The following is an 18,680-nucleotide window of genomic DNA, read 5'->3' on the forward strand; positions in this document are numbered from 1 at the left end:
GCCATGGTCTGTCGCTGATCTGCTTAGAATAGCACTTGGGGCACACCCCTCTCAGAACTCGTCCAATATAATACGCTTTATTATCGGGTTGTTTCGCGGGGACGTTCATTTCCCTCTCCCTCCCCGTATAATCTAGAAATAGAAATAATTTGTAGAATAATAGCTAAAATTCCATCGGGCGACACGATTCATCCGCGGATAATTTAAAATCGCGATGCAATCGTCGGATTTCGTACGTGATGTTCACGACACGGCCGTGAAAATGCTCCAACGAATATTAATAAAGGGATGATAAATATTACAACGCCCTAAACTATTTTCCATCCCTACGTGTGTCTTCGTGCATTTACATTAAACAACATGATTAAACTTATGGCGTAATTAATATTTATCGTGCCCTCCGGGGGATTCAAACCGTGTAACGGGATGCTGAATTAAAACAAGCAGAGACGTTCAGTTAGAACGAAATATTCCGAAATTTATTAACGAGAATTATTTATAATCCGACTAGATAAATCTTAATATTCGAAATTATCGTTAATATTCTGTACGCGGTAAATTATCCGACGATCGATCACGCGGCCGCCCCTATGAATTTTGTCGAACACGATTAATAATGAGTTGCAACGAAAATGCAACTTGTCGTAATAAACATTATTCTGAGTTTCGAGTGGAAATTTACGGTGCAGCCATAATTTTTGTCGAAATTCGAATCTTTCGCGATCATCAAACCTGTTTCACGTGACGCACGTTCATTTTAATGATCGATCAGTTTCACGGTAATCACAGTAACCGAGTTCCTCCGAAAATTATTCCTTACGACTAATTATCGTGCCAGTTTCGAGCGATTGAACCTTCTCCACGTTCCAACTTCAACGAGCAGTGTCCATCCACGACGGGGAATAATTTATCACCTCGCGAACTTCCATTCGACAAACCACTTTAGAACGATTCGTACACTGGGAAATTGGAGGAGGCTTAAAATAAATTTCGGGCAACCAATTCTTTCCTCCAACGATATATATCATAGATTCCACTGTTTATAAATTCAAAAAAGAAAGAAAAATACGAACTTAATAAAATAAAAAAAGGGGAGAAGATATATTCGCCGCACAGAGAATATTATCGAGGAAAGTTTCCTTCTCTACAAGCGTTTCCATACGCGCGAATTCCTTGGAAACACCGTAGAAACACTCGAACCAGTAACTTCTCCGATCCCAACCTTAATCCCAACGTTTCTCCCTATTTATTCCCTATTTCCCTGTTCCGTGACGAACGCCACGACTCTTAGATTCCAATCTCCGTATTCTATTTAAACCGCATTCCGCTCGGTCTACCGCGATAAGATGCTCGAATTCACGGGAAAAGGGATTCTTCCCTTCCCATCTCCCTCCAAGCAAGGGAACAAAGTAAAATCTGAAAATTTGAGGAGGGACTAGCCTGTCTTCCGATGTCTTATCAATCCCGAACGTTCGCGTGAAACGCGAACAATGCCCCGGTCGGAAGGGATGCAGCGGCGACAATACGGGGCGCGATTGAAAAATCGATAACTCGATGGTACGTTAATAGGCGGGTGGGGGGAGGGAACGCAGGATCCCTCTGAACTCGGTCGAACGAGTTTTCGGAGGAAACCGAAAACGGAAAACGGTGGAAGGATGTTTGTCGAGAGTGAGAGATTTATGAAGGAGGGGGCGCATCAGGGGCATCTGGCACATATTTTTCAAGTGTTGGAAATTTAGATCTGGAAAGTGTGTTCGACTAGGGAAATTTAGAACAAGAGAATATAATTTTGAATTGGGAATATTTTTTATCGTGTCTCGTAGTAATAGAATATTATTCAGAATTTAATGTGCACATTTTATTAAAGATATTAATTCTCAATATCCATTCCCACGAGACATCTCTATTCACCATTTTTCTCTTATCATATCACTTGTAATATCGAATACCCTCATTTTCACCGATCAGAATCAATTTAATCTTACAAAAAAATTCTATTTATCGCTCTCATTCACGCATCAACCCAATCTGATTACCGCTGATACGCCGAAGAGGAAAAATTAAAAAGTAGCAAGGCTTTTACAGAGATCCGTAAAAATTCCTAACAAAAATTTCCTCTCTTCGAAAATTTTCACGCTCGGAGATTCCCTCCCCCTTCCCTCCCTCGAGTTTCGTTCGAGGGAGATTCGAGCGAGGAAAATGCGGACGTCAGGAAAAACGGCACGCGAATATCCGGCTTCCACGCGAAATATCTTATCGGTTGCAGATCCGCGGAAGCATCATCCGCGCGGAAGGAGCGCGAAAAAGGCTCGGCGAAGCTGGAATAGGCGGAAGTGGATCCGATACGAGGGAGGAGGATAGAGGGGTGGGAGAAGAATCACGAGGATGTTCCCTCCTCCTATCCTTCCTGGGTGCATAGCGTCGGTATCGTTGGCACGGATTCAACGAAAAAGCAACGACCGACTTCACGACCGCTTCTCCCGGCCCGATAATCGGCTCGTTGCGGAATTGATATACACGTGTACCGGTCGTAAATCAGGGATTTGATTCACGGCCAAGATTCCTTCGGATAAAGGAGCGGGCGGGTGAATGTGTTCAGCCTGGTCGCGACGATAAATTCATACGGTTACAATGCTCGTGTACAACAACACCCCTTCCTTCTTTCCCTCTCCCTCCGACAGTTTTCTTTTCTCGCGTTATCTACGTGTTCCGAAACGAGTCGTTGAATGAGACTTGTTGAGAATCTAGGGGAGGATGAGGATCTTGCTTCGATCGATCTTGAAGAAAATCCTCTCTCGAAGAAGAGGAATTATTTATTTCATCATATTTGTTTTCCACGATATAAATGTATTATTGCTTCAAGAGATGTATCTGTAAGAAGAGGAATGACGAAACTTGATATATCCAATGTCCAAGAAGATTCCATCCCAGAAATGACATCTATCGATTGTATATATTTTCACGTATACGTTACACTTGATAGAATAATTTTTGCTATTTCATAATTGTTTATAAAAACGCACTATTGTACATGCATTCAAAACTTTCGAATACGTTATCGAAGGAAGCACTCATAGTTGATACACCCATCGTTCCACAAAGATGCATCGTTCGTTTTAAAACTCGAGCAAAGTGATACAGTCGGTAGGGGCGTCACTTTCCATCGCGAAACGCCACCATTTCTCTCCATTACGCATCCTTTTTACGACTCGCGGCGACACGCAATGTCGCTCCAGTTGCATCCGAGCCTTGCATCATTTATCGCCCCGTTTCTGAGCGAAACGGAATTCTCCGTCTGGCTAATAAAATCGCCGTGAGAAAGGTAAAAATTCGTTACATTTATTAATGGTATCGTCCACAGCGTTTCCTCTAGTTGTTTACGAAAAAAAGGGGCTCGCGATATTTGTCGCGCGTTTCAAACTAAATACGCTCGTCAACGCTTTTTTTTCTCGCAACTTCGAATTTTTTCCCTTCCTTCCTTTTTTTCCCCCCTTCTCTTTTTATGTACCCTTCTCTTTCCTCCCTGGAGGGGAGGAATGCCGTTCGTTACGAGCTTGGAAATTACACGGACCCTACATTCGCCTAAGTAATGAAGCGCACGAAACTGCGATGATATTTGCACAAGTTGGCCGAAAAACTCGGTGACGTTTGAAATAACAATACGCGAGCATTTTTCGAGGCTCTAACTGAAAACGTTTGCTCACGCTAGTGAACGTTCGTGAGATTTTCACTTGATTTTCACGGCTTCGAATAAATTTGGAGAGATGATTAAACAGAGAGTTTAAGTTTGGATTTGGAGTTTTTAGATTTTCGTTTAAAAAAGAAAAAAAAACGACGAGAAAAATAGCCGGAAAGATTCGAAAATGTGAATTTTCCCTCGGCTTTTATAACCTTAGAGACTTTCGAGAAGAGATTTAAAGTTTTAAAGACCTTTTTAATTAAATCCCGTTTGAGCCAACCATTACTCTCCCCTTCAAATTTTATCTATCCACTTGAACATTTTAATCTCTCGTTACGGGCAAGGCAAGGCACCAGGCTATTGGCAAGGGGACGATAATTTGAAAACACGGGAAATAAACGAAGGTAATGCCCGGATCGAACTAAGTTATTGGCTTCCTATAGATTAGGATTAGCCGATGTGTCGACAGAATGTCGAGAGAATGGAGGGGGGGGAGGAGAATGAACAGAGAGAGTTGAAATCACCTTATATACCATCTCTCTCTCTCTCTCCACGCCGATGTTATAGCGGTCGAGATAGCCTGATCCTGAACTAATCCAAGGTGAGTTCTAAGAGCGTAGGATTATGGCTCCTCGAGATCGTGACATAGGAAGCATCCGATCTTAAGATTATTACGTTTAAAGTTATAATATTCAACATCTCTCGAGACTCTAATTTTGTAGCGGAGACAAACAAAAACGAAAATGAAAAATTGTATCTCGAGATCTTAATATTCTAAATTATTTTAAACCCTTTGATATTTTAAAATAATTCAAAGTTTTACAAGTCTCGAGGCTTTCGTGATACTAAGTTTAATGCAATTCCAAGGCTCGAAATGATCAAAATTCCAAGATATACAATTCTACGGGTCTCTAAGATTATAGCATTTGGAAATCCTGAGGACTGTGGAGTTAGGAGGGGCCCGAGGATCATACAGTATCAAATTCCAATGGTGTGATATCCGATTTCCAATATTCTCTATCCCATCCAAATATTCCAGAAGAATCGATCAAATATCTTCTTTGCGTATTCTCAAAACTTTCTATAAGATCAAATTCCTCGCCACGTACAAGTGGAACTTCTTTCTGAAAACGAATCAAAAAAGAAAAAAAAAAGTACGAAAGAAACAAATTAAAAAAAACGCGAATAAATCGATCGATTAACTTCGACAGATTAATTTGAGATTGAATTGGAAAACAACAGCATTGTCCATCCACGCCCATATTCTTTAAAGTTTTATTTTCCCATCACTTGTACACAACACGACGCCGGTCGAAAAACCGATTAAGCCAATTCCGGAAAGGAGGATACAACGCGTCGTGTTACGCGGATCGAAGCTCGTTGACGAGGCCGAGATAGCAAGATCTGCCGGACTGATACCTGGATATCGACTGCACTCCGTAGGATTAACTCTTATATCATTGTGGAACAGGGATCGACGCACAGCCAATTAATTACGCTCACTGCTCAATTGCAGTCCCTTCATTCTCCTCTTCCAGTTTGATTTGTTTCACTGTCGTGATACGCTTCGTACTACGTGCTTTATGAAAATCCTGATCAACGAAGGGGGCAAACGTGATAACATCTTTTCATTTTTTTGAATCCGAGCGCTTGCGTTGCACTTCTGCTCTTCGATTTCTTTTTTATCGATGAGATTTCGAGAGGAGTGAAAAAATAGAGACGAAACGAAACGGTTGTATTCGTTTCGCGACGTTGAAGATTTTTTGGATATTAAGATTTATAGGAAGAGCGAATGATGATGTATCTTTCTTCGTTTGTTTTTTACTGTCTCCTTTCTTACATTGGACAATGAGATTTTAACGGGAATAATAGAGATATGAAAATGAAAGTATTTGTTACACGACGTTGATATTAAGATATTATGAGAATCATGATTAGACACGGGGATATTTATACACGTTCAAGTGTATAAAAAAAGTAAAAGCTAAAAAATATGCAAGAAAATACATGAAATAACGAAGTAAAACACGCGTTACGATGTTTGACATACGAGACAGATTCCAATTTTCTGTATTTACATTCAGAAAGATTTCAATTTGCATAAACTTCATTCGTGATTCATATTCACGAATGTATGATGATACATCTTTCATTTTTAAATTAGGTTAAATATAACTTGCTAGATATATCCGTATCGTTGTATTTATCGAAGCTTTCAACAAGAAAAAGATCAGGAATGAAAAATAAAAATTACATTCGTATCGATGTACATGGGTATTATGCAAGATTGTACAGTTTACATACACTGTGTTATAAGATAGTGCATTGATCCTTTCCAAACACACCAAGTTTGTCGAGCAAGCCTCGAGTTATACTGGTAAACTAGCCCTTATTATATCGCGAGCTAGCGATCGATTCTATCCATCGTGATTGAAGAAACTTGTCCAACTATATTTCGGAAATATATTCCACTTGTTCGAAAACGTACACAAACGCCGTGTAATATCAAATTTTATATCCCAAATTAATGAAACTAAATGCCACGGCTACTTATTACGCTTATTCCCATTCGTTTGTTTCGATGAAAATTGTGCATTACGGCAGAATGTATAACAATGGAGCCATATATATATATAACGGAACAATTTCGTGATACACATGAACATTAATGAAACGTTATAGTTCTCGTTTTTCTCAATAAAATTCGCGATAAAAATATATTATTTCTACCTTTCCTTCTCCCTGCGAACGAAACGAAAAGAAATATTCCAATGAATCTTTGTCCAAAAGAACGATTTTCCACGCGAGATTATGAATTAAAGATCGAAATATCAGGAATTAAAGAAAAATATCTAACTCTGAGGATTGTATCCGTTCTCTTCCGACCAACTATCCGACGAATCATAATAAAATCGTTGAGAAGACCGAGAAAATAAAAATTATAAAGAAGAACTATATATTTTTCCACGTATCGTGTTCCAACAAATAACAAATATACAACAAATACGTTCATAAAAATCCTTGTTTATTCCCAAAACATTTGATAAAGCATATAATGCAGGCTATCTTAAATTGGCAAGAAGAGGATACGATAACATAGATCTACGGGGAAAGAAGAAAGCAGGGGGATCGAAAGCCGTTGATCCTCCTCCCCCTCAGCAAGGGGAGGTTGTTTCCTCTGTTGGCGAGATACAAAAAGGGCAACAAAGGGTGGAAAAGATACGGAGGGAACGCAGGACATCCGCCTAAGTGATACATCGTATCCTCCTAGCGCCGTGCACATTCTTAGAGTCCAGAAAACCGACGTTAAAACAATGCCGTAATAAATTTGTGGCTTTTGTTTCGCCGGCATTACGCTCTTATTCCTCGCGAATGCTAGAATGCGCTGAATATTAAAATGTTAATGGAACGTGAACAAGAAGAAGAATCGTTATATGAGCCTCGAAAAAAAAAAAAGAAAAGAAAAAAAAAAGAGGAACAACATTTCTCCCTTAAGTTAAGGCTTAAATTACAATTTCACGCTGCGATAGAAGAAAGGAATATTGCATGTTGAAAATGTTCAAATTCGGGCTCAAATATTTGCAGAGAAAGAAATCCGCTGTTACTCCGAGGATAGCATATTTATATCTCTAGCAAGTGGTATTTTAAGTTGTATTAATATTTGAAGAGAGGCATGGAAATTGTATTTGAAGAAAAATATTTGTCAACAATTTACGGGGGGATATTTAAGAGAGCTGTCATCGAATGCTGAATCATTTCCAAAAGGGAACACGCGAGCGATGGTAATTCCATTCATCGACATCCATCATGGTACAGCCTGACGCTTCCTAATTGCCATGATAATTCCGCGGAATCATTTGCCAAACTGTGGCTTATTATTTCTCCGTGTCGTGTCTTGATTGATGCTGTTTGAGGTCTAATTTCGAGCCCAACACTTAGAATTTATAACTTTGCCCGAAAAGCAAAATTATTGCGATGTTCAATTTTGTTCCAACAATTTCGATAAATAATAGGAAATTAATTATTCTCGAATTGGGACTATTACAATATCGAAAAAATACTAAACTATTTAAAAAATTGAATCCAATAAATCATAAATCATATGCATTTTAATCTAACTATTTTAATTTAAATTTTAACCACCAATTTACACTACCTCATTTCCTCTATTTATCGAAATTTATCCAAACTACCTTTTGATAAGGATTTACCTTGGTAAAGACACGGCTAATAATGTTTTGAAAGATTAATCAGAAACGTGATCTCGAAACGTTGGACGCGTTGTTATCCTTGCGGTTACATTCCCCGGGCTATTTTCCCTCGTTAAACGGATCAAGTGTTCTCCCTTCAATACAGTTAATTCAGAATCCGGGGTCAACCTAACCGGAACGATTCGAGATGACAACCGAGCGTACTATCTCTCTCCCTCTCTCAGGATCGAGGGTATACACAAGAGTCCACTCAATAGTTAATTAATTCTCTCTTAGATCGGGGGAGACAGGGTTCTTCAACCGCTGTCTACGGCACTGAACCTCGATTGACCCTGGGTACACCGTAGGAGGACACGAAGAGGGTGGCGCTGACCGCGTTTAATACGGGGAGATAACGGCGACAATGGCATTGAATTCCATTTTCGGTACGTAATTAAGGCCCTTTAAAATTTTTAATTAGAATCAACCTGCTCTTCCTCCCCCTGTGTAAAAAGATTCCATTTAAAATTCTATTTCCAGTCCCAGTCCATGGATATATCCCTCCTAAAAGGACACTTAAAAATCTAAATCCACGAGGGTTAACGAGAAACGAAATGAGCAAACGTTACGCGCGTGTTACACGATTCGGCTTGTTCCGACGAGTTTTCGGAATTAATCGAAGCTTGGCCCAAAACGGTGATTAAAAGCCTCCTCTCTGCACGAATTCGATTTTCCAGATAAAGCGGAACGTCAAACAACTCATTCAACGTCCATCTTAAATTGGTATCCGTGATACGAGGAAGGTATCTCTCTCTCTCTCTCTCTCTGGAAGCTTTTGTTCCGCCTCTTCTCCTCCTTCATCGTTAATTGCTTAAGTAAATATCCGGACGAAGAGAGGGTTCGAGGACCGTTCAGAGACATGTTGCTGGACATTCTGCGGTCGACAAAGTGAGCGTTTGTGGCACCCGCATCACGATGTTGGAAAGATCAATATTGAATAACGCGGTGAAAATGCCAATATTGTCGTCCTTCTGGGATTGGAAACACTTTCCAAGATTAAAGAAGCGGGTTCAACCCCCGTTGGATGACAGGGGGGCACGAGGAAATTGTATATGTCGTTGCGATTGCGTGACGTGACTTCCAAATGTACACCTTTCCGCCTTTCCCTTGCCGGACACGTGTGCTATCGTTGCTTTTTGCCGTGATATTCCTGGCTTTCCGTGGTTTATCGAACGAATATTTGGTATTGGTAAATGCGGGTTCCGAGAAAAATAGTTTTGGACGAGGAAACTTGCGGATACGCACGGTGAAATTGTATCGTTTCGTGCTTGATTTAAAATTATTCCAACGTAGTAGTATTTCTTCCCTTTTCAATATGGAATATTTGAATATTTTATACGTATATTTTATTCTTCAATTTGAGTCTTATATTATTTTTAAAGTAGTGTAGCAGTAATTTATTCATCCTGAAAGAAATGATATAAAGAAAATGATGAAAAACTTGGGAGGATGACGAAAGCTTTAAAACTAATGTCACATAAAATTTGTATGCAAATATTATTGTTTTAACTTTATTAATATAAAGTTTTATGAAGTTTTCTTTTTTTTATAAAAGTTGCACCTCTCCTCATTAAGAAACATATTTGTTATAATATTTTTAATATTCCATCCTCGATCAAATTCTGACTGAAACAATTGCCTTCAGGATGCAAAGAATTGAGAGCAATGTATTTCAACCGACAAATTTAATCGAAATTGAAAGCATTGGTGAAATAAAAGGATGTACATATATTTTCATAAAAAAATTTTAATCTCCTTGAGTAAAATTTTCGATTAATTCGTGAAAAGTAAGCTGCTTACAAGAAAAGAGTTTACCTTACCGAGATATTTCAAAAATACTCTCATACCTTTCCAAAGGGATCCATCTTCAAAATGTTTGGAACAAAAGTCGGGAGAAGCTGATTCGAAAATTGATGGACTCGGGTTCAGTTTGTTACGCGGGATCGTGAAATAAATGTGGCAAATGGAGAAAGATCCGTGGAAGGAAGAGTGGCCGTCTTTGAAAACTCGGGGATAGCTTCCATTTCGGCATTCAGACCGAAGAAATATCGGTCCAATCCTTCCTCGGCCAATTTTCCACGAACCTTGGCCACAAGTGTGCGACACACGCACCATACACTCAACCCTCTTGGAACACGGCATTAGCCCCGTTGTCCGTTCACAAGTAGGAAACGTAAATCAAACAGCCCCTTCTGTTCCCCATTTTACTTCTTTTCAAGGGACCAACGGTGAGGAACGATAATGTCCCTATGATGGATCCGAAAGTTTTCAAGCTTGGTGACCTCGAATATTTGTCCAGACACTTCTCCGCTCTCCCATTTCGCTCATCAAATGGCCAATTCGCTTTGGGGAGGAAGCACTCTCGATGAATTTCCCCTGTTTCTTCTACCTTCAACTTTTGAAATTTTATATAATTTGATCTTTTTCTCTCCATTTCCAATTATTCGATGTCGTTAATTAATTATTTGTAAAATCGTTTGAATGTGGGGGTCAAAATTCTTCTTTTCTCGAGGAAATATCGAGTCTATTATAACTCTTGAGATTATTGTATTAGGTTGTAAAATGATTTGACTGAATACAATTTGAATAACTTTTTTAATTACGGAATGGTTAATTTATTTTATATATATATAAAAAAAAAGCCAATTAAAATTTAACTTTGAGAATAATACGTGACGAAGATAAAGGTTGATCGTTAAAATCGTAACAAATTGAATCGATTAATACATCATATGAATTTCATATTTATTATCAATTCAACGTACGATACGATGATTTATTCATGGATTTTCACGATACACTTTTATCCACGTAACAAATAATCGTGAAAATAATTTATTATTAAAATTCTTCGATCCGATCCGAGATCGTATCTTTCTCGTTTTATCGTTGTTAACGATTCGATACAAAAAAAAAAAAAAAATACAAATATATATATATATATATATATAGGGAAAAAAAAATTGAAAGAAGAAAAATAACGCGTGATCACAATGTAAGACGTTTCATTGCGCGAATTTTCATATTCCATTCAACGGAGCGAGTTTCTTAAGAGAATGAAATCCTCGAGATGGAGCACCAGGAGGATTAAGGCGATCCTCCTCTTCGTTCCATTTTCTATAAAGCGCTCACCCTGTCGTTCCCTGCCTTCTTTCTGCCCCACCACCACCCAATGCTTTCGACGTAGTGTATGCACGCGAAATGTTTCGTGAAAAAACGAACCCGACACCGAGCCATCGTTAAAACCTTGTCATTAAAAGCTTGCAGGCGCAACGTTCCTGCACCTGTTCCTGCACGAGAATGAGAAACACATATTTCTTTCTTCTATCGTGCAACTTAACCCCTGCAAGTAATACAAGAGAAAAAATGTTCGTCGTTCGTTAAACAACGACGATATTATCAATATGCGTAATATAAAGAGCACGAGATATGATACATCGATTTTTATTGAGGATTTAATACGCTGGACGAACGATGGATAATAATTTATCAGAGGAAAAGTTATTCGAGAAATGAAACGTAGATTTAAAGGGCTTATTTTTCACGCGATGAAACCGTGTTGATTAATATTTCACGAAACGTTTCGAGTGGATAGATTTTCTTAAACTATCTTTCATCGATTGTATCATCGGGGCGGATATTCGTTCTCTCATCACTTAAAGGATTTAATATTGCTATCTCGTACGAAATATCGTATCAGGTTCTGATTAAACGCGTATATATCCGAAATATCGGGTGTCTCTATAAATTGATCGAATTCGAAATGACTTGTTCCACGGTAAGATTGTATTTCGAATTAAAAAAAAGAGAGAGAGTTCGGGAAAATTGTTTATTTTAATCGAAACGAGGAAGCAAACGAAATGTGTGATTATTCGACTTAAAGAAACGTTTTAAACGGAGAGCAATTTATAACTGATAGTGTTATGCTATTAGAGCAGAGCATGCAGATTGATTTTCTTTTTTTTTTCTCCCCCCTGTTTCGAGTGGACGACAGTTAACGCGTTTGATCGATGAAACTCTTCTGTCACGCGGAAACGGGATAATTAAAAACCGCATCCATCTAACTGGCTATCGTCAAACAGAGGATAAACGTTTCGAGAGTTAATTCTAAAAACCATACCATAAATTGTTCCAAAAAACTCGATAATTCCTCCCTTTTTAATTTTTCCCCCTCTACAATTATTCTTTATATCTTGAACGAATGACTCGAACAAGGCAAATGTTACTTCGATCAAGACGCGTCGAAAATTTCCAATTGAATCGTCACACTTGAGGGGACAGAAAAAAGAAGTTTATTTTCACTCAACTCGAATTCGAAGCACAGAGCAGAAACCGATTTCGAAGATCGGCCGAACACATGCGAACGTGTTCCACGCGTTCCCTCGCGTTTCAATTACGAACGAAATCGATCCGAGCAACGATCCTCCACCCCCCTCCCTCTATTGTCAAGCATCGTTCCGCATTCCGATCGGCACAAAGTGTCTAGCTTCGTATTCGTCGCGGAATCCTGCGAACCCAACCCATCCCCCGCTCGTCCATTAACGACTCGTATGACCGACGACGAGCGTCGCCGTTTAATACATATCGACAGCGATATATGGATACCAGGATTCTTCGACATGGAACGCGTTTCAAGCCGAGTTCGACACGACCCCCCCCCCCCCCTCACCCGCGAGATTCGAACGTTCGATTCGTCGGGGCGCAAAAACAAGGAGAGGAGACGAATGGAATCGAACGATTTTTGCATATCGCCCGGCTAGATGGTTTGCCACGCGCCAAACCATCGTTCGAGAGGCATTCCTCCTCTCTGGAGGAGCGAGAATGGAGGAAGGGGGAGGGAAGTAGTTTACGAGCGGGAATATCGGCAGGGACGGGAAGAAGCCGTGGAAAAGAATCGAAAAGTTGGAGCGAGTTTTCGACTCGCTTTTGCTCGGCCACGGCTACGAGCAGATGTGGGCTTTAATCGGCTTTCCGCGAGTTGTGCCAGTCGATAATTCGATAAAGTTGGTATTTTTCTTCTTCTTCTTCTTCTTCTTCTTTTTTATTATTCGCGAATATGAGTACGAAGTTTGGAGCGGAGTTAAAACGCACGTTGCACGTTTTAAACGAAACGCATCGACGCATTGTGGTTCTTTAGGATAAAAATTCGAGGGAGTTTTAATATCGTTTGCAACATTTTTTGGAATGTTTATGAGGGACGCGTGAGAATTTTCCATTTTTAAGGATTTTCGTTTTCTTTTTTTGAAATCTTGATATAATAAAAATAGAACAATTTATCTGAGATCTTTGATGATATTCTTATGAAAGATTCTAAAATTGATTGATTTTCCCTCTTTCTCTTCCTACTTGCTCATATTTGTCACCATGCAAATAAAAACACAAAGCGAACCGATATGAAATAAAGAGAGCGTGAAAACTCGCACGAGGAGACGAATCGGGCCCGTTCTTCTTCCAGCTTTAATAACATTTGTCCCCGCTATCGTTCGATAAAGCGAACGATGAAGAGTCGTGCTTTCGACACGATTTCGTATCTGGAGAGACAAATCTGAGAAAAACGCGGAGAAGATGAATTTTGTTCGGCGACGCGAGGTCAAGGGAATAAAGAAGAATGTCGAAAAAGAGAATGAAAAGAGGATGAATAAGAAAAAAAAGAAAGGAAAAAAGAGGGAGGAAGGAATACTCTTTTGCAGTCGTCGAGGTAACCGAAGTGACTTTGAAATTCCGCGGGATTCTGCAAATTGCGATCTGCAATGCGGCAAAAGAAAAACTTCTCCCCCCCCTGCTTCATCCCACAATTCAAATAACGCGCGTAACGAATGTTGAACTCGAAATAAAAATTATTTCTTAATGCAACGTCGTAATACTAAAATACTCCTTATCTTTACAAACTCGAATATTTTATACCATTTTGAACACGAATATTTCATTGTCAAGAGAAATATCGAACCATTGCTTTTTTTTTCTTATAAATTTTTTTTCTTACGATTTTGACTTTCCATAGAAATTAATAAGATGAGAACGATAAATTTCGATTGGACTAGGCTTCGATCAATCCTTATCCGAAACTCGTCGAAACTCTTGGAGAGTCTTCAACCCCTTCCACTTTTTCATCGAGCTCGAATTTCCTCGATGTATAAACCTCGTTTAATATTTAATATCTTCGCCAACGAATAAAACTTCTCAATACGACGTTACCCCCTCCCCCGAATACCGAAAATCGCTCGATTTTTCCATTTTACCTTTCCACCATAACGCAAAAGCGCCGTAATAAAATCCATCCACGACCCCATTGATAATCGAACGGATAAACAGTTTCCAGTCGGGCGTTTATGATCCCGCTTCTCTTGTTTCCCATCGATATTACAAGTTTCTTGCGCGCGCTCTTTTCCAACTTCCGGCCAGATTCACCCGGTACAAACATCCACGTTTATTCCAGTCGGGTGGGCCGGGGTTCTGGCCGGGGTCGGGCTCGCTCATGCGATCACGTCTCATCCCGAAGGAACGTCCAAAATCCTCGGGATGGAGGGCACGCTGATATTCCTGAAAATGCACACCCGCGCGGAACCGCAAACCCTACGAAATGCGCGCAGGGTGAAACGCTTCGGAATTGCCGGGTTTACCGAAGCTGGACTTCCACTCGAGCGATCCCCCCCTCCCTTCTTCCCTTTTCTCGTCGTTCAGTTTACAAATGAAATCGCGATACAGATGCACGAAGCCTGGTTGGATTGTTCGTCGAAAATGCGGTTGATTTTTAAGCCGATTTCGTCATCGATGAAATACTCGTACATTGAGCTTCAAGATGATTCAATTTCCTTTTTGAATTTAACGATGCACGAAATACGAGTCATCTTTAATTTAGAATAAATTTCGTAGCTTCGTAGCTTTGTCTGTCACACCAGGAATATTTAAAAATTTTTCGTTTTACCGATTTCTAATCCGAGATACGTTCGACATCTTTCCTTCAAACCTGAGAGATGAGATGAAAAATAAGTTGAAGAGGATAGGGAGGATATTATTACACAAGTGTTCACCTTTTCCAAGATATACGGTTAATCTACTTCTCCGAGTTCTTTCGCAGTTAAAAGCGCAGTTCCATTCGCGAGGTTAACGCTCGCAGAATGCTCATAATTAATTAATCTCTCTCCGAGTCCCGCATTAAATTTCCACGCCCGTGGGTTATCGCGTTAATCGTGTTTACCAGCGAAATTCCCTGCAAAAACACAACTTTCTATCTTCCCCTCCACTCTTATCCCCGCGGAGAACTAGAGTATTGCCACTCCATTAAATAATGCAAAGCATTCTGTCGAGTTCGTTAAATGTCCGAAGCGGGCTCAAGAAAAATTAGCATAACTTAATGGACTTCGAAATCGAATTATTATCCAAGGAGTAGGTTCAAGTAGGTTCAACCCTCAGCCAGTGGAATACCTACGGACAAAAATAGTCGAATTACGCTAGTTTTCTCGTAACACCACGGTTTAATTACCACGGGATATCGCTTGCGCGCGATAAGAAGAGTCTCGAGCAAAATCTTTAATCTTTGGATAGAGATCGTGATTGTGTATTGTAATAAGTAATGTATAAATAAATTGCGAATTTATTGAAACGAATTACACTTATTATTATTCACTTCTCTCGCGAGTAAGTAATTTTGAAAATGATTTAAACGATAAGAACATTTTATTCGATTCGTTTAAACTTGTGCCAATACTATAATTAACAAGAATAAAATTGCATACGTGTATTCTAATCAAAATACTTTTAAAGAACTTTTACTACTTTTACTATCTTTAACCAAACGAGCTACCCTCCTTCGTTTCATTCAACCAACGCTCCTCAAACGAAAATTAGTTTTCAAAAATGCGGCATTCATCCGCTGTAGGATGGAAGGATACGCTTTGTGCGTGGTTGATTTTAATTTTACCAAACTTGCGTGGGTTGGGTGTGACGAACGGTTGGGGGATGAGAGGGAGGCGAATTTACAAAGTTAATTCGACAAATTTCGCAAGGAGCGAGGACAGAGAGGAGGCGAACGAAAGAACGAAAGAGGAACGCGACAAAGAGGTAGGCCAAGATTTGCAAATTCAAACTTTCGAGTTTCGCCCGCTTCAAGAGAAACTGTAATTATTCTTGCTGGAATGTCGCGTCTGATTACAATAGAACGTACGGACCGGCTTAACTCGATCTTCTTCAACGGGAACGACGTTTCTCTTCAAGAAACAGATATATATACACCGCTGACAGTTCCAATTTCGCTTTGCCTTCGGGAAGCTATCCTCGTTCCAGGCCGCTGGAATAAGAACGATAAAAAAAGAAAGAAAGTTGCGGGAAAAATATAAAAGGAAACAAGGGGATGGGATACGTGTATAATAATTTAACGTGTGTACGATTGTTTTAATCCCCTGGCAGTTGTAGCTCGAGAATTTCTCGATCGAACAAGTAGTACATCTTCGTATAATATGCGCTACAAGTAGAACATATCTCTCTATGGTTAAACGGACAAGACGTTCGGTACACATGGTCGAACAAGCTACGTTACATCGGTATGATGGGATATATAGCATGATATACGATAGGCAAACTGAATAATTATCGTATTCCACAATATATATATATAACACTGTGAGCGAATGGAAGAAGAAATTCCTTTGGATAAAGAAGATGAATAATTAATATATCTTATCTCGTAACAATTACATTTCTATCATTTATAGAAACCGAGATGCGTTAACAATCCTGTCAAGCTAACGTTACAACCATCTCGATACGATTTATTACAAACGCAGATACACATGCATCGCATCAACATCGCCATTGATTGGCTCCTCGCCTCATAATGAAGACACACTATCGTTCCATATATCCTTCCGTGTGCCATTTCGCTTCTTCGCTCCCCGTATACCACGCGTAACTCGAGAGCTTGTAAATCTCCAGAAGTGAAGTTTCCCTTCCCCAATTTCCCCGCGCCAATGCGGGGAACAATAGAAGCACCAGTCCAGAGGTTTCAACTACTATCCCCCCAATCGTAAACGTCCACCAATATTGCCAACATACCTGGCCGAATAGACAGGGCCGTAACGAGCAAACTTCCGTGTCGATACTCGCGATCAGAAACTTGAGGCCGAAATGAAAAGCTATAAATGCGAGTTTGGAAACGCGACGCGGCTTCCCCCCAATTCAAATTTTCATCGGTTTACACGATTCCTAACGTGGACACCGATCGCGTTTAATTTCGTCCTCCACGTTTCAATTTCGACCGGTCTAATACACGATTCGAGTACGATTCGAGCGCGTACAGAGATGCGCGCGATAAACGTGCACTCGTGGTAGTCACTTCCTCCCCCTCTCCGCTATCTTTGCTTCGACTCTATTCGACGGTCCACCGATGCAAATGCGCGAGATCGAGGCTCGATATTATATGCAAATTCCTCGCCAGTATGTGCGTGCGTGTAACTCGTTGTCTTTAAAGATAAAGATACTTTTACTCTCAATTTTGAAACGATTATTATATCGTTGTTGTTTCGAGAATTTCGGTCAATTGTCGCCTCTCAATTCGACTTTTTGGATAGGATTTCCATGGTAATTCTGTCGGATAGTCGTAATCACTCGCCCGATTCAATTAATACATTATTATGATTCCCGGCGTGAGGATCGATTATTCGGGAGCTGTTCGATTTTAATAGGAGGGAGGGGGAATATTTGGGAATTGATTTGGCCGCGAGTTGCGTAGAAATTCGCGAGCCAAGTTGCGAGTAAATTGCCGATCGGGGAATATGTAATTAGCAGTTACACCGGCTCCATGGTATCGTTTCGAGCTACAATAGTTGACCGCTGAAAGATACCTTTCTCTCTCTCGAACATTGCTCTCTGATCATTCTCCCTCCTCCTTTCGAAACACGAAATATACGTACACGTCGATCGTTCGTTAACTTACTCATACGAGATAAAAGGATTAAACTTTTCAATTTTTGCGTGCGCCAATTGGTGACTTTTGATCGACAGAATCTGAAAAATATATATGGCTTAATTATCGTTCTTTTAATCTCCTCGTTTTTATAATATTAAATGTTACATGCCGCGACAATAATTTGTTGAAAACCGAAAATCCATCAGCAGAAAGAACACGTCGATATTGTTTAAGTGATTACTATGAATTTTACTACGAAATCAAATCTTCTAATATGCGTATTACAATTCTTCTTCTTTCTTCGTGTTTCTCTGTGTGGAAGAGGAGAAATTGAAAAATTGAAAATTCTACTATGAAATCAAATCTTCTAATATGCGTATTACAATTCTTCTTCGTGTTTCTCTGTGTGGAAGAGGAGAAAAAGAAAAATTGAAAAATCTCCTCCAAAAAAAAACGAAGTCCAGTCCACAAAATCGCAGAATTTTGCGTTTGTTTTTACGAATACGTATAATAAAGCAGTTCCCCGATTTCGTGTCGTTCACGATTCTAATCTAGATAAGCGTGTTTCCCTCCAGATTCGGTGCTTCGATTTATTCAAACCGGCGGCTGTAAAATAAAGCAGCCGCTGCCCAGGGGATCATTCCTGGCTTTGACGCGATTCCATTCGAGGCGGAATCAAATCCGCGTAGATTGACGTTCATTCGGCAAATAATAATCGGTAGTTTTCTGGCTTGGGGGGCCGATTCGGAGGGAAAAATCGGTGATTCGCTCCATCTGCGAATTTTCATGGGCGGGGATGTTGAGGTCGGAACGATAACCTTCTCTCGATTTCAGAAGTGAATTTATC

At 39.9% G+C, this 18,680-nt stretch overlaps 1 protein-coding gene across 2 annotated transcripts in view; it reads right to left on the minus strand.

Annotated features, from left to right (window-relative positions):
• Positions 1-18,680, minus strand: part of LOC724292 (disks large 1 tumor suppressor protein) — a 457,694-nt gene that overhangs the window by 345,364 nt on the left and 93,650 nt on the right. The gene's annotated exons all lie outside the window — the stretch shown is intronic.

The sequence above is a fragment of the Apis mellifera genome, linkage group LG12 (assembly GCF_003254395.2).
Source record: "Apis mellifera strain DH4 linkage group LG12, Amel_HAv3.1, whole genome shotgun sequence".
NCBI classification, from domain to species: domain Eukaryota; kingdom Metazoa; phylum Arthropoda; class Insecta; order Hymenoptera; family Apidae; genus Apis; species Apis mellifera.